This window comes from Gobio gobio, assembly GCF_949357685.1.
Source record: "Gobio gobio genome assembly, chromosome: 13".
NCBI classification, from domain to species: domain Eukaryota; kingdom Metazoa; phylum Chordata; class Actinopteri; order Cypriniformes; family Gobionidae; genus Gobio; species Gobio gobio.
This window is the reverse complement of record NC_137106.1, coordinates 45907549-45916788: the sequence shown is the minus strand read 5'-3', so window position 1 is coordinate 45916788 and position 9240 is coordinate 45907549.

Below are 9240 nucleotides of genomic sequence, written 5' to 3'. Positions count from 1 at the left end.
GGATAACATCTAATTTAGAGCAAATCTCAGGAACCAAACTTATATTTATTATTCTGTTTGCTCATGTTTCTGGTATAAATCTTGCTACAACAAGAATGTGACGCCTTACCCTGACTCATTTAAATCAGTAAGTGAATTTGATCAAATAATCTTTAAAAGAATAGTTCACTAATAATATATTTATAAAGTTTGTAAATATCTATTTTAATTAATAAACATTTATTTTCTATTGCAGAATTCTGAAGAATTAAGGTCAGATAAGGACTATGTTCCCAGTGGTTTTTCAGGGGATTCGGAATCGGACATGGTGTCTTCAGAACCGGAGTCTCCTACCTAAACCACTCTCCAACGTAGACTGCCTAGAAGATTCACTACCTGAAGATGCAAAAAGTCATGCAGGAAAGGCGAGCAAGTATTCAAAGTTTACAACAAAGTAGGGGTTGAAAATATAGGAGCTGAGGATACCACAGAATGTGGGGAAGGTTCATCAGTACCGTGCTCTGAAATATCCACTTAGTACATAAGAATTACTGTTATATTTGTGGAAAGCCCCAATCGAAATTCACAAGACACTTAAAAATTAATGAAAACACAAATGTGGATGTTGCTAGGGCTCTGGCCTTCCCGAAGCATTCCAAGGAACATAAGAACCTGATGGACAAACTACGAAATAAAGGATAAAGGATTATGAACATAATGCAAGGGTTTTAGCCAGTGGATCTGGGCAATTATAACTCAAACGTAAACTGAAGAAAAATTACAATCCAAGTGATTATGTGATTTGCATGTATTGCCATGCAATGTTCCTACGCAGAGATCTGTGGAGACATGTACGGAACTGTCCTTCTAAGCACTAGCGTAGCTACAGGTGGGCCTGACAGTTTGCCCATCCTGTCAGATCCAGGGAATATATATATATATTTTTATAATACTATTTTCTAACGTTTAACGATTCTTCAATAATTATTTTAAATGTGATTTATTTTGTCATGCATTAGAACTTTATTCTAATATTAATACAAACATGCTAATTTGTCTCTTCAGTTACGTCACGCCAGTAGTAATGTTATGTTCTTCTTCGCACCAATATCCGGATTCAAATCCAACTAGCAGCGCCTTTTTTGTCATTAAAAAATGGCTAAACTGCCATTTATGACACATTTAAGAAAGAAAAACGTCTTAACAAAGATGACAGGACACCATAACACTTTTGTCGTTTGAAAAGTGAACTAACTGATACCCAGCCAACTCCGACTTGTTTAGAACAGACATCAGCCATACAAGGTAAGCTATGGGCAGGTTTTTAGTCTGGCCCGTCGTGGCATGGCTATGCAATATTTGCGAGCAAGTTTATAAATGGCAGGTTGTCGATACAGGACATTGTGATTTCTCTTCGTGATATAGTTATCAGGACTCGGATTGGATCTCTCTCCTGCTTTTTTTTTCTTTTTTTTTCACGTTGCAGCCGCACACACTTGATTTCTGAGACACTAGTAGCACTAGCGGAATTTTAAAGCAAACTTGCAAACAGTCCTTCCACGCGTCGCAAACACAAGCATCACAAACACAGCTCATACGGGGGCTTGAGAAGGCATCACCATGTAGAAGTTGACTATATTAAAAGACAATAGACAATTAAAGGTCCAACATATGCAGAATATTTTTTATCTATTTGCTATGTTTCAGTCGGATTTTTGGATTTTTCTTCCAAATTAAGGGGTAATGCGAATTATTCCGGCCCACCCATCATCAACTTTCTGCCTACGCCACTGCTTCTAAGTAAGTTGATCAGGAACAACCAGGAAGAAATAAGGTACTGGCTTTAGCGACAATGTCACAGAGTGTTTGGAAACTCCTAACACCAATGAAAGATGATGCAATCTCTGCTGTTGTGCGGAGCGATTTCACTATCCTACAGCTGGCACAATCATTTTTTAATAAACATGGCCAATATCCGTCTAAACATGATTACATCCGACAGAAGCTAAGAGAGGTTGGAAGACTTTTGTTTATCCTGAGAAAGCAATTTTCATTGCATACGATTGAGGATGCTGTTAAGCCTGCACATTTTCGGATGGTTATACAGGCTGTCAAAAGAGTATCTGGGTATGATGGAGCAAAACACACTTATCACACTCCAAGCCTTGCTCTTAAACTGGGTTACTCTTTGAACAAGTTATGTGACATCATACACTGGCTGAAGATGATGCAAGGATTAAGTCAACTCAAACTTTCAAAAAGTTGTATGATTCTAAGTGGTCGGAACTTGTGTCTCATGGAGCTTTAACCACTTTACATGAAGGACATTTTAACAAACCATCCACACTCCCGTTTACTGAAGATGTTCAGCGTCTTCATCAACATCTCGAAACAGTCGCTGATGTAGCTTTTGACAACTTGAAGAAGACTGCATCAACAAAAGTCTATGGAAAACTGTGCAGATCGACTCTTGCCAAAATGATTCGGTTCAATCGAAGGCGTGGGGGAGAAGTCGCAAGGATACACTTAAAAAGTTTTCTAGAGAGGGACACAGCTCCTCTTAACAAAGATGTTGCTGTTGGCCTTACAGCGTTTGAGTAGAAACTTTGCGCACATTTTAGTCGAGTAGAAATTAGGGGGAAAAGTAACAGTTTTGCTATCGCCAGACATGGTCGATGCTTTAACACTTCTCATAAGCAAAAGACAAGAGTGTGGAGTTCCACAAGAAAATACATTTCTTTTTGCAAGACCCAGCTGTTTGACTTCGTGTCGAGGTCAAGACTGTCTACGGATTTACGCAGATGAGTGTGGTGCTCAGAACCCTGAGATCCTCCGGTCAACACAGTTGTGAAAGCATGTTACAACTTTGTCACAGGTCCTGAACTTAAAAAAAGCACGAGTTGGATCAAGTGGCAGACTTCTTGGGCCATGATATATACGTGTCCATAGAGAAAATTACAGGCTTCCAGAGGCTACAACCCAGCTGGCCACAATTTCTAAACTTCTACTTGCCACGGAGAAAAGTTATCTTCAAAGTCTTCAAGGCAAAACACTTTTGTTCATCTTTGTAAAACTTTGGTGGAAAGGCACCAGTTGCTTCAGTCTTATCTAGCTTGTGGCAATTTATTCCCTAATAAAATGCAGTCTGTCAGTGAAGCACGCAAACACAATGGGCCTAATTCATGAAATGTTCGTAAATATATGAGCAAAATTGGAGTAATTTGCATGTAAAATGGACCTTTAAGAAAACTCTCCTCCAGATTCACAAACGCTTCGTATACCACGGATTCGGTAGTTAAACGTGTGTATATTAATGAATTCCAAACATTCGTAAATAGGATGCACATGCACAAATTTTCTGGGGTGTGTTCCATTCGACCGTAAGTGGACTGCGAAGTGGACTTCAGAGGGTATTCTGCCATCTTAAGTGAGATTCCAATCCAAAGGGAGCGAACATGTTCAGTCCGAAGGGTACTGCGAACGTCGTAGGGAAGAAGGGAACATCGATACATCACTTCACAGGAAGTAGAGAATGAAAATCACCCAAATGTCTTTGCGCGTCGCGTGCATCACCTGTCTGAACTAATGATGGTGCAGAGCCGTTGGTTGGAAGAGTTTTTAAACAGCTCTACGATTAAGGAGTTTACATATGCATTTGAATATTCATAGTTATTATACAAACTAGAGTATTTATGAATGGTTATGGCAATAACTGTTACATTTGTATATTATATTTGATGAATATGTAAACAAATTAAAAGTGTTGAGAAGCACCTGAGGGCTGTCATGTTTTTTATTTGACTTTATTTACCTCAGGAATGTTTACTGGGCAGCTGCACTTGGGAAAGAAAGCGCACAAGATGAGACCGCTACAAAGCCCATTAAGAATAGCCTACATACATAGTTAACCAAATCAAAGTATTTTCATATTGAATGACAGGTGCAGCTTCAAATCTGTTCATAGTCAATACAGGTTATAAGTAAACTAATAAAACTAATGGACAATGTTTTGATTATATGTTTTAGATAGCCTATACTGTGTGTTTTGTAACTGTATATGCTTATTATATGGTTTTCAATTTGAAAGTAAAGTAAATTACAATATTAATTTATGTTATATCGTAATCTGCACCCATCGTTGCCTTTCTTTGATGACGTTGCAGGGAGTTCCAAATGAGCGATTATTATCAGCGAAGTCCACTTCAGCTGATATACCGTGCTCAGGGAGTAGGGAGCAGTGAACAGTAGTGGTGTCAACAATAATCGATTCGGCAATGCATCGCAATGCGGGGCATGCACGATTCAGCATTGATGCGGCTAAGTGCCATAATCGATTATGTCATCGTTTATTTTCTGGCCTTGAGTTGGACAATAAAGTTGTGAAGTTTCAATTACTTCCGGGGTCATAACAACAACAACAATCAAGATGGCTGAGGCGGAGGGAGATTACTGATGAATTAAAACACTTATGTTCACTGCTGGAAAAAGTTGGCTGTTGTTATTGCTCTATTTAATTTCAAATGGTTCTAAAGCAGAGAAGAGAAACATTTCTCATTCAAAGCACTGGAAGCAGTGATTTATGTTTTCTTTTTCAGGTTTGAAAATGCCATATCCAATACCCTCTACCATTCAATTTTATTTTATTTATTGACATTTATGTCAAAGATACAGGAGAGTGATAATACACAAATAGCAGCTAATAAAATCTGTTTTTCAATATCTGACTGCTTGTATTGCCTCATGACTGATTAAAAATTTGCCTTGTTGTGTGCAGTAGAATTTTGATGCATCGCAATGCATCGTAGAATCTAATTGAATCGAATCGTTACCTGGTGAATCGTAATCGAATCGAATTGTGAGGGCAGTCCCAATGCACACCCCTAGTGAACAGTGCGTAGGGACCCTGTCGAATGGAATGCACCCATGGACTTCTTTCTCAGGTCTGGCTCCAGTATTTTGCATAAATACTAAAGAGACTAATTGGCCATAAGCCTAGCAATAAATATTCAATTATCGTGTGTCCACCAAAGCATTTTAAGCCGGCTAAAAAACACCTGGGCCTGCATTCATAAAGAATCTTAATGCAAAGAGTAGCTCCTAGTGACAAAATTCTAAGAAAATTCTTTGAAATGTGGGCGTTTACTCTTAAGATTAACTAAAAAATCCTAGTAAAGAAAAAAGTAATTCAGAAAGCACCTTAACCCTTAAAAGAGGTCTTAAGGTCAAATTTGTTAGGAGCACGGACAAGGACTTTTAAGAGGCTTAAGAGTTTCTTTAGCAGTCGAGAAAATGTCAGAAAGACGAAGAGGGAGAAGAAATGTGTTGCAGACAATGGATGACAGTGACTTAATAAGACAATATAGATTGTGCAGGGATCCAACTTTTAAACCACCAATTAAATAGACATGCCAGCAATCAGTGTAATTGGAAAGAGTGGAACAATGTTTATAATTCTAAGCCAATCAAATACCTTAAAGGAAATTAACAGCATGGTAAATAATAAAAGGATTTATATACATATATATAATGTGTGTGTGTGTGTGTGTGTGTGTGTGTGTGTGTGTGTGTGTGTGTGTGTGTGTGTGTGTGTGTGTGTGTGTGTGTGTGTGTGTGTGTGTGTGTGTGTGAGTGAGAGAGAATGGTAAAATAGGACAATTTGCGCTTGTAATTTCAAAGTGAAGACTTAAAATAGACCCTATACTTAAAAGTGCTCCTTTTTTCCCCTTTTTGGACAACCAACCAATCACAGTCTTCAAAAGACTGTGTCATACGTAGCAACGGGGTCAGCCCCGCCTCTTCACTAAGATAAAAGTTTTTGTATTTTCCTTGTTCAGAGTTGCTCTCAGATCGGTTCCGAATAGCTCTTAAGCTAAGACTCCTACATAAAAGTTTTTAAGCTAAATTAGGAGTTTTCTGAGAGGAATCTTAGAATCTTTATGAATACGGGCCCTGGTGCTCTTCTGAAAACTGCCAGCTGGTGGAACTTGAAAGCACTTTGCAAACAGAGTTTTGCAAGACTTGCTTTGCAAGATACTTTGGTTGCTATGATACAGATTATCCATGGCAGTAATGTGTTACTAGTATCTCATTTTAAAGAATATTACTGAATATAAAAATGCAGTAAAAAGCAGTATAAACTTTTCAATTGTTGTCAGTCGTTGTACAAGTAGGATGATTGATCGGTGTGGGTTTTGTCCCACCCCTCCTCCACTGTGATTGGATGGCTGGGTAAAGAGTGACCGTGACGAGCACTGTATATTACCCAACGTTGAACAGTAAAAATAAAAATAAACGGGGCAAATCAACTCTTGAAAATGACTATGGTACATAGTGCATCAAAATGCACATTTAAATGTTTTATGCCCCATTTACTCATGGTAGGGAGCAGGTGTAAAATTCTTTTGTACCAACTAACAATTTGAAAATACGAACATTTTCGTGAATCCGAAAATTTATGTCAGAGCGGCTTTACGAACAATTAACACACAAATTTGTTCTGCTCGTGTTTCATGAATGAGGCCCAATGACCAGTTATACAATACACAAAAACAACATGCAATAAGGACAGCTAACTGTGTCGGTCAGAGTACTTCAGAGGTGTCAGGGGTTGTTTATAAAGGATCCAAATATACCAATGGCCTTGTAGTTGTTGTAGACCACAGCAGCTGTAGGTATGTCTTTGGAAAAATATCACTGATACTTATTAATCCAACCGATGTCTACTTTGTTGTCAAACTGTATGACTCTGTGCTATTGTCTGAGCTTGACATATATACTCGTATAATACGCATATTATGTACATTATGGGCCCTATCTTGCACCCAGCGCAATTGACTTTGTACACCGACGCATGTGTCATTCCTATTTTGCACCCGCGCAAAGCGCGCTTTTCCCTCCACAGAAGCACGCCGCTAAACTAGTGAATGAACTTGCGCTACCTGGGCGGTTCAGCGCAAAAAAGGAGGCGTGTTCCGGCGCAAACAATCCCTGGTGCTATTTTGCTGTTCCATTAAACAATTGCGCCACTGACCAGAAAAAACCTAGTCTAAAGTCAGTGGCGCGTTGCGCGTTGTTCATTATGCTATTTTAAGGGCGCATGCTTGACCATAATGTATAGCGTGCACAACGCGCATACACTTTGCTCATGTAACCTACACAGATGCAACAGTTATTTTTGCAAATCATAAATTGTTACACTAAAAAAATATTAACACATGAGATGACGGAAATCATTGTGGTGTGCCACGAAGATGTGAAAAAATAGGCATAAATCTAGCTTACAAATGATTCAGGCTAATTGTAATAATTAAGGATAAGACCTGTTTGCCCAATAGTGTCAAGACATATATGTATATAAGGACATCTGACAAATTGGTTTGTCCGTCAAGAACCAGGAAAAAAAATCGACTGAAAAACTGAAAAAACTGAAAGACTGAAAAAAAAAAGACTGTGAAATCACCTTTACCATAATGTACAACATTACAACTTCACTTCTCTGTCTTTCACTGCTCTTACAAGCACATCAGTCTCCTCGGCTGTGAACCGCTCCTGGCGTGCGCCTGGTAAATACGCCATAATAATAGCAATCCATAATGGAACTTACGCACCTGCTTTTAAAGGGAATGTTGGATGACGCTCGGATTGGTTTATTCACGTTACGCCCAAACCACACCTATGAATAATGAAGCTACTTCAGACCAACCCATTTTAGATTTGCGCCGGGCGCAAGAGCCATTTATCCCGCAAGGAAAATAGCAACAGCGCCGAGACCCGCCCACAAAGTTACTTGCGCTTCGCGCGTTGACACTTGCGTTTCAGATCGTTAAAATAGGGCCCTATGTCTCACTTTCTTTTTCTGTATGTATTTTTCAAAGCATTGAGAGACCAAGTGGATGAGACATCATTAGAAATCACATTCACTTCGTTACCATCACCAGACTTAGAACAGCCATCCACTTCTTACACTCAAAAAAAAGTTTGATGTAAAGTTGACAGTTATGGATGCATTAATGGATGCACTACCTCCATGCCAGATAGAGAGACATCTGAATCTCTTGAAATGAAGAGACAGACTTTATTAGAAATGTTTCAGTCTGAATTGTCTGATGTGGACAAGCTAATGAAAGAGACTTACATTGCTCAGCGCAAAACGATTAATTCATACCCCCCTGACAGACATTAAAATGGAATGCCGAGGTACAGGCTCTCCTCAGAGAAATTGAAGCCACACCAGCAAGCACTAATAAAACTGCCATATCAGCCATCCTACTGACAATGAAAACACTTCAAAGAGAAGGAAAACTCTCTCTTCATTTTAATAGATGTAAGTAATTAGTACATTACATGACTAGTAATGAAATACCTTGAAATAATAAATGTAGGCTTGGTTTCACAGATCAGATGTGACATACCTGTATAAACATGGGCAAAGGTTTAAAAAAGGTAGTCGGATGTATGATGTCTGTCTGTGCCACATTGTACAGTCTGTTAGGGCTTGGCACATGATTGACTTCATCATTGTGAGGTATTGTGACATCAAGGATGTTCTCATCACTCATGCCATGAGAGGTGCAGAGTGCTGGACCGACCATCGTATGATTGTGGCCAAGCTCCATATGAAAGTAGGTTCCCCCTTGCGGCTGACAAAGTCCAACAAAAAGAGCCTAAATTATAACCATTTGGGAGACATAGAAGCAAGAAATGAGTTTCGACATCTCCTAGCTGAGAAACTTGGGGAGTTGGAACCTTGTCTGAGCTCAGAAAACCCCATGGAACAACAGTGGACCTATATTAGCTCTGTGCTCTATGATGCAGCAGCTCAATCCATCGGCTATAAGAGCAGGAACCACCAAGACTGGTTTGACGATAACTCAGACACCATCCACAACTTGCTCAAAGATATGCACAAAGCACACGGGGCAACTTTAGACAACCCTTCATCCACCAAGACAGCACTGGCAGGCAACTCGGAGGAAAGTGCAAAAGGAAATACGGGCCATACAAAATGAGTGGTGGACTGAAAAGGCATATTAAATCCAGTCCTTTGCCGATAAAAATGACATGCATAACTTTTATAATGCTGTCAAAACCATCTACGGTTGCTGCATTACTTCCCTGAAAACAGCAGAAGGTCTAACACTTCTGAAGGATCAGAATAGTATCCTGTTGAGGTGGGCTGACCATTTGAATGAATGAATGAATGAATGAATGAAACCTTTATTGCCCCAAGAGGAATTTGTTTTACACTCAAGAGAACAACAT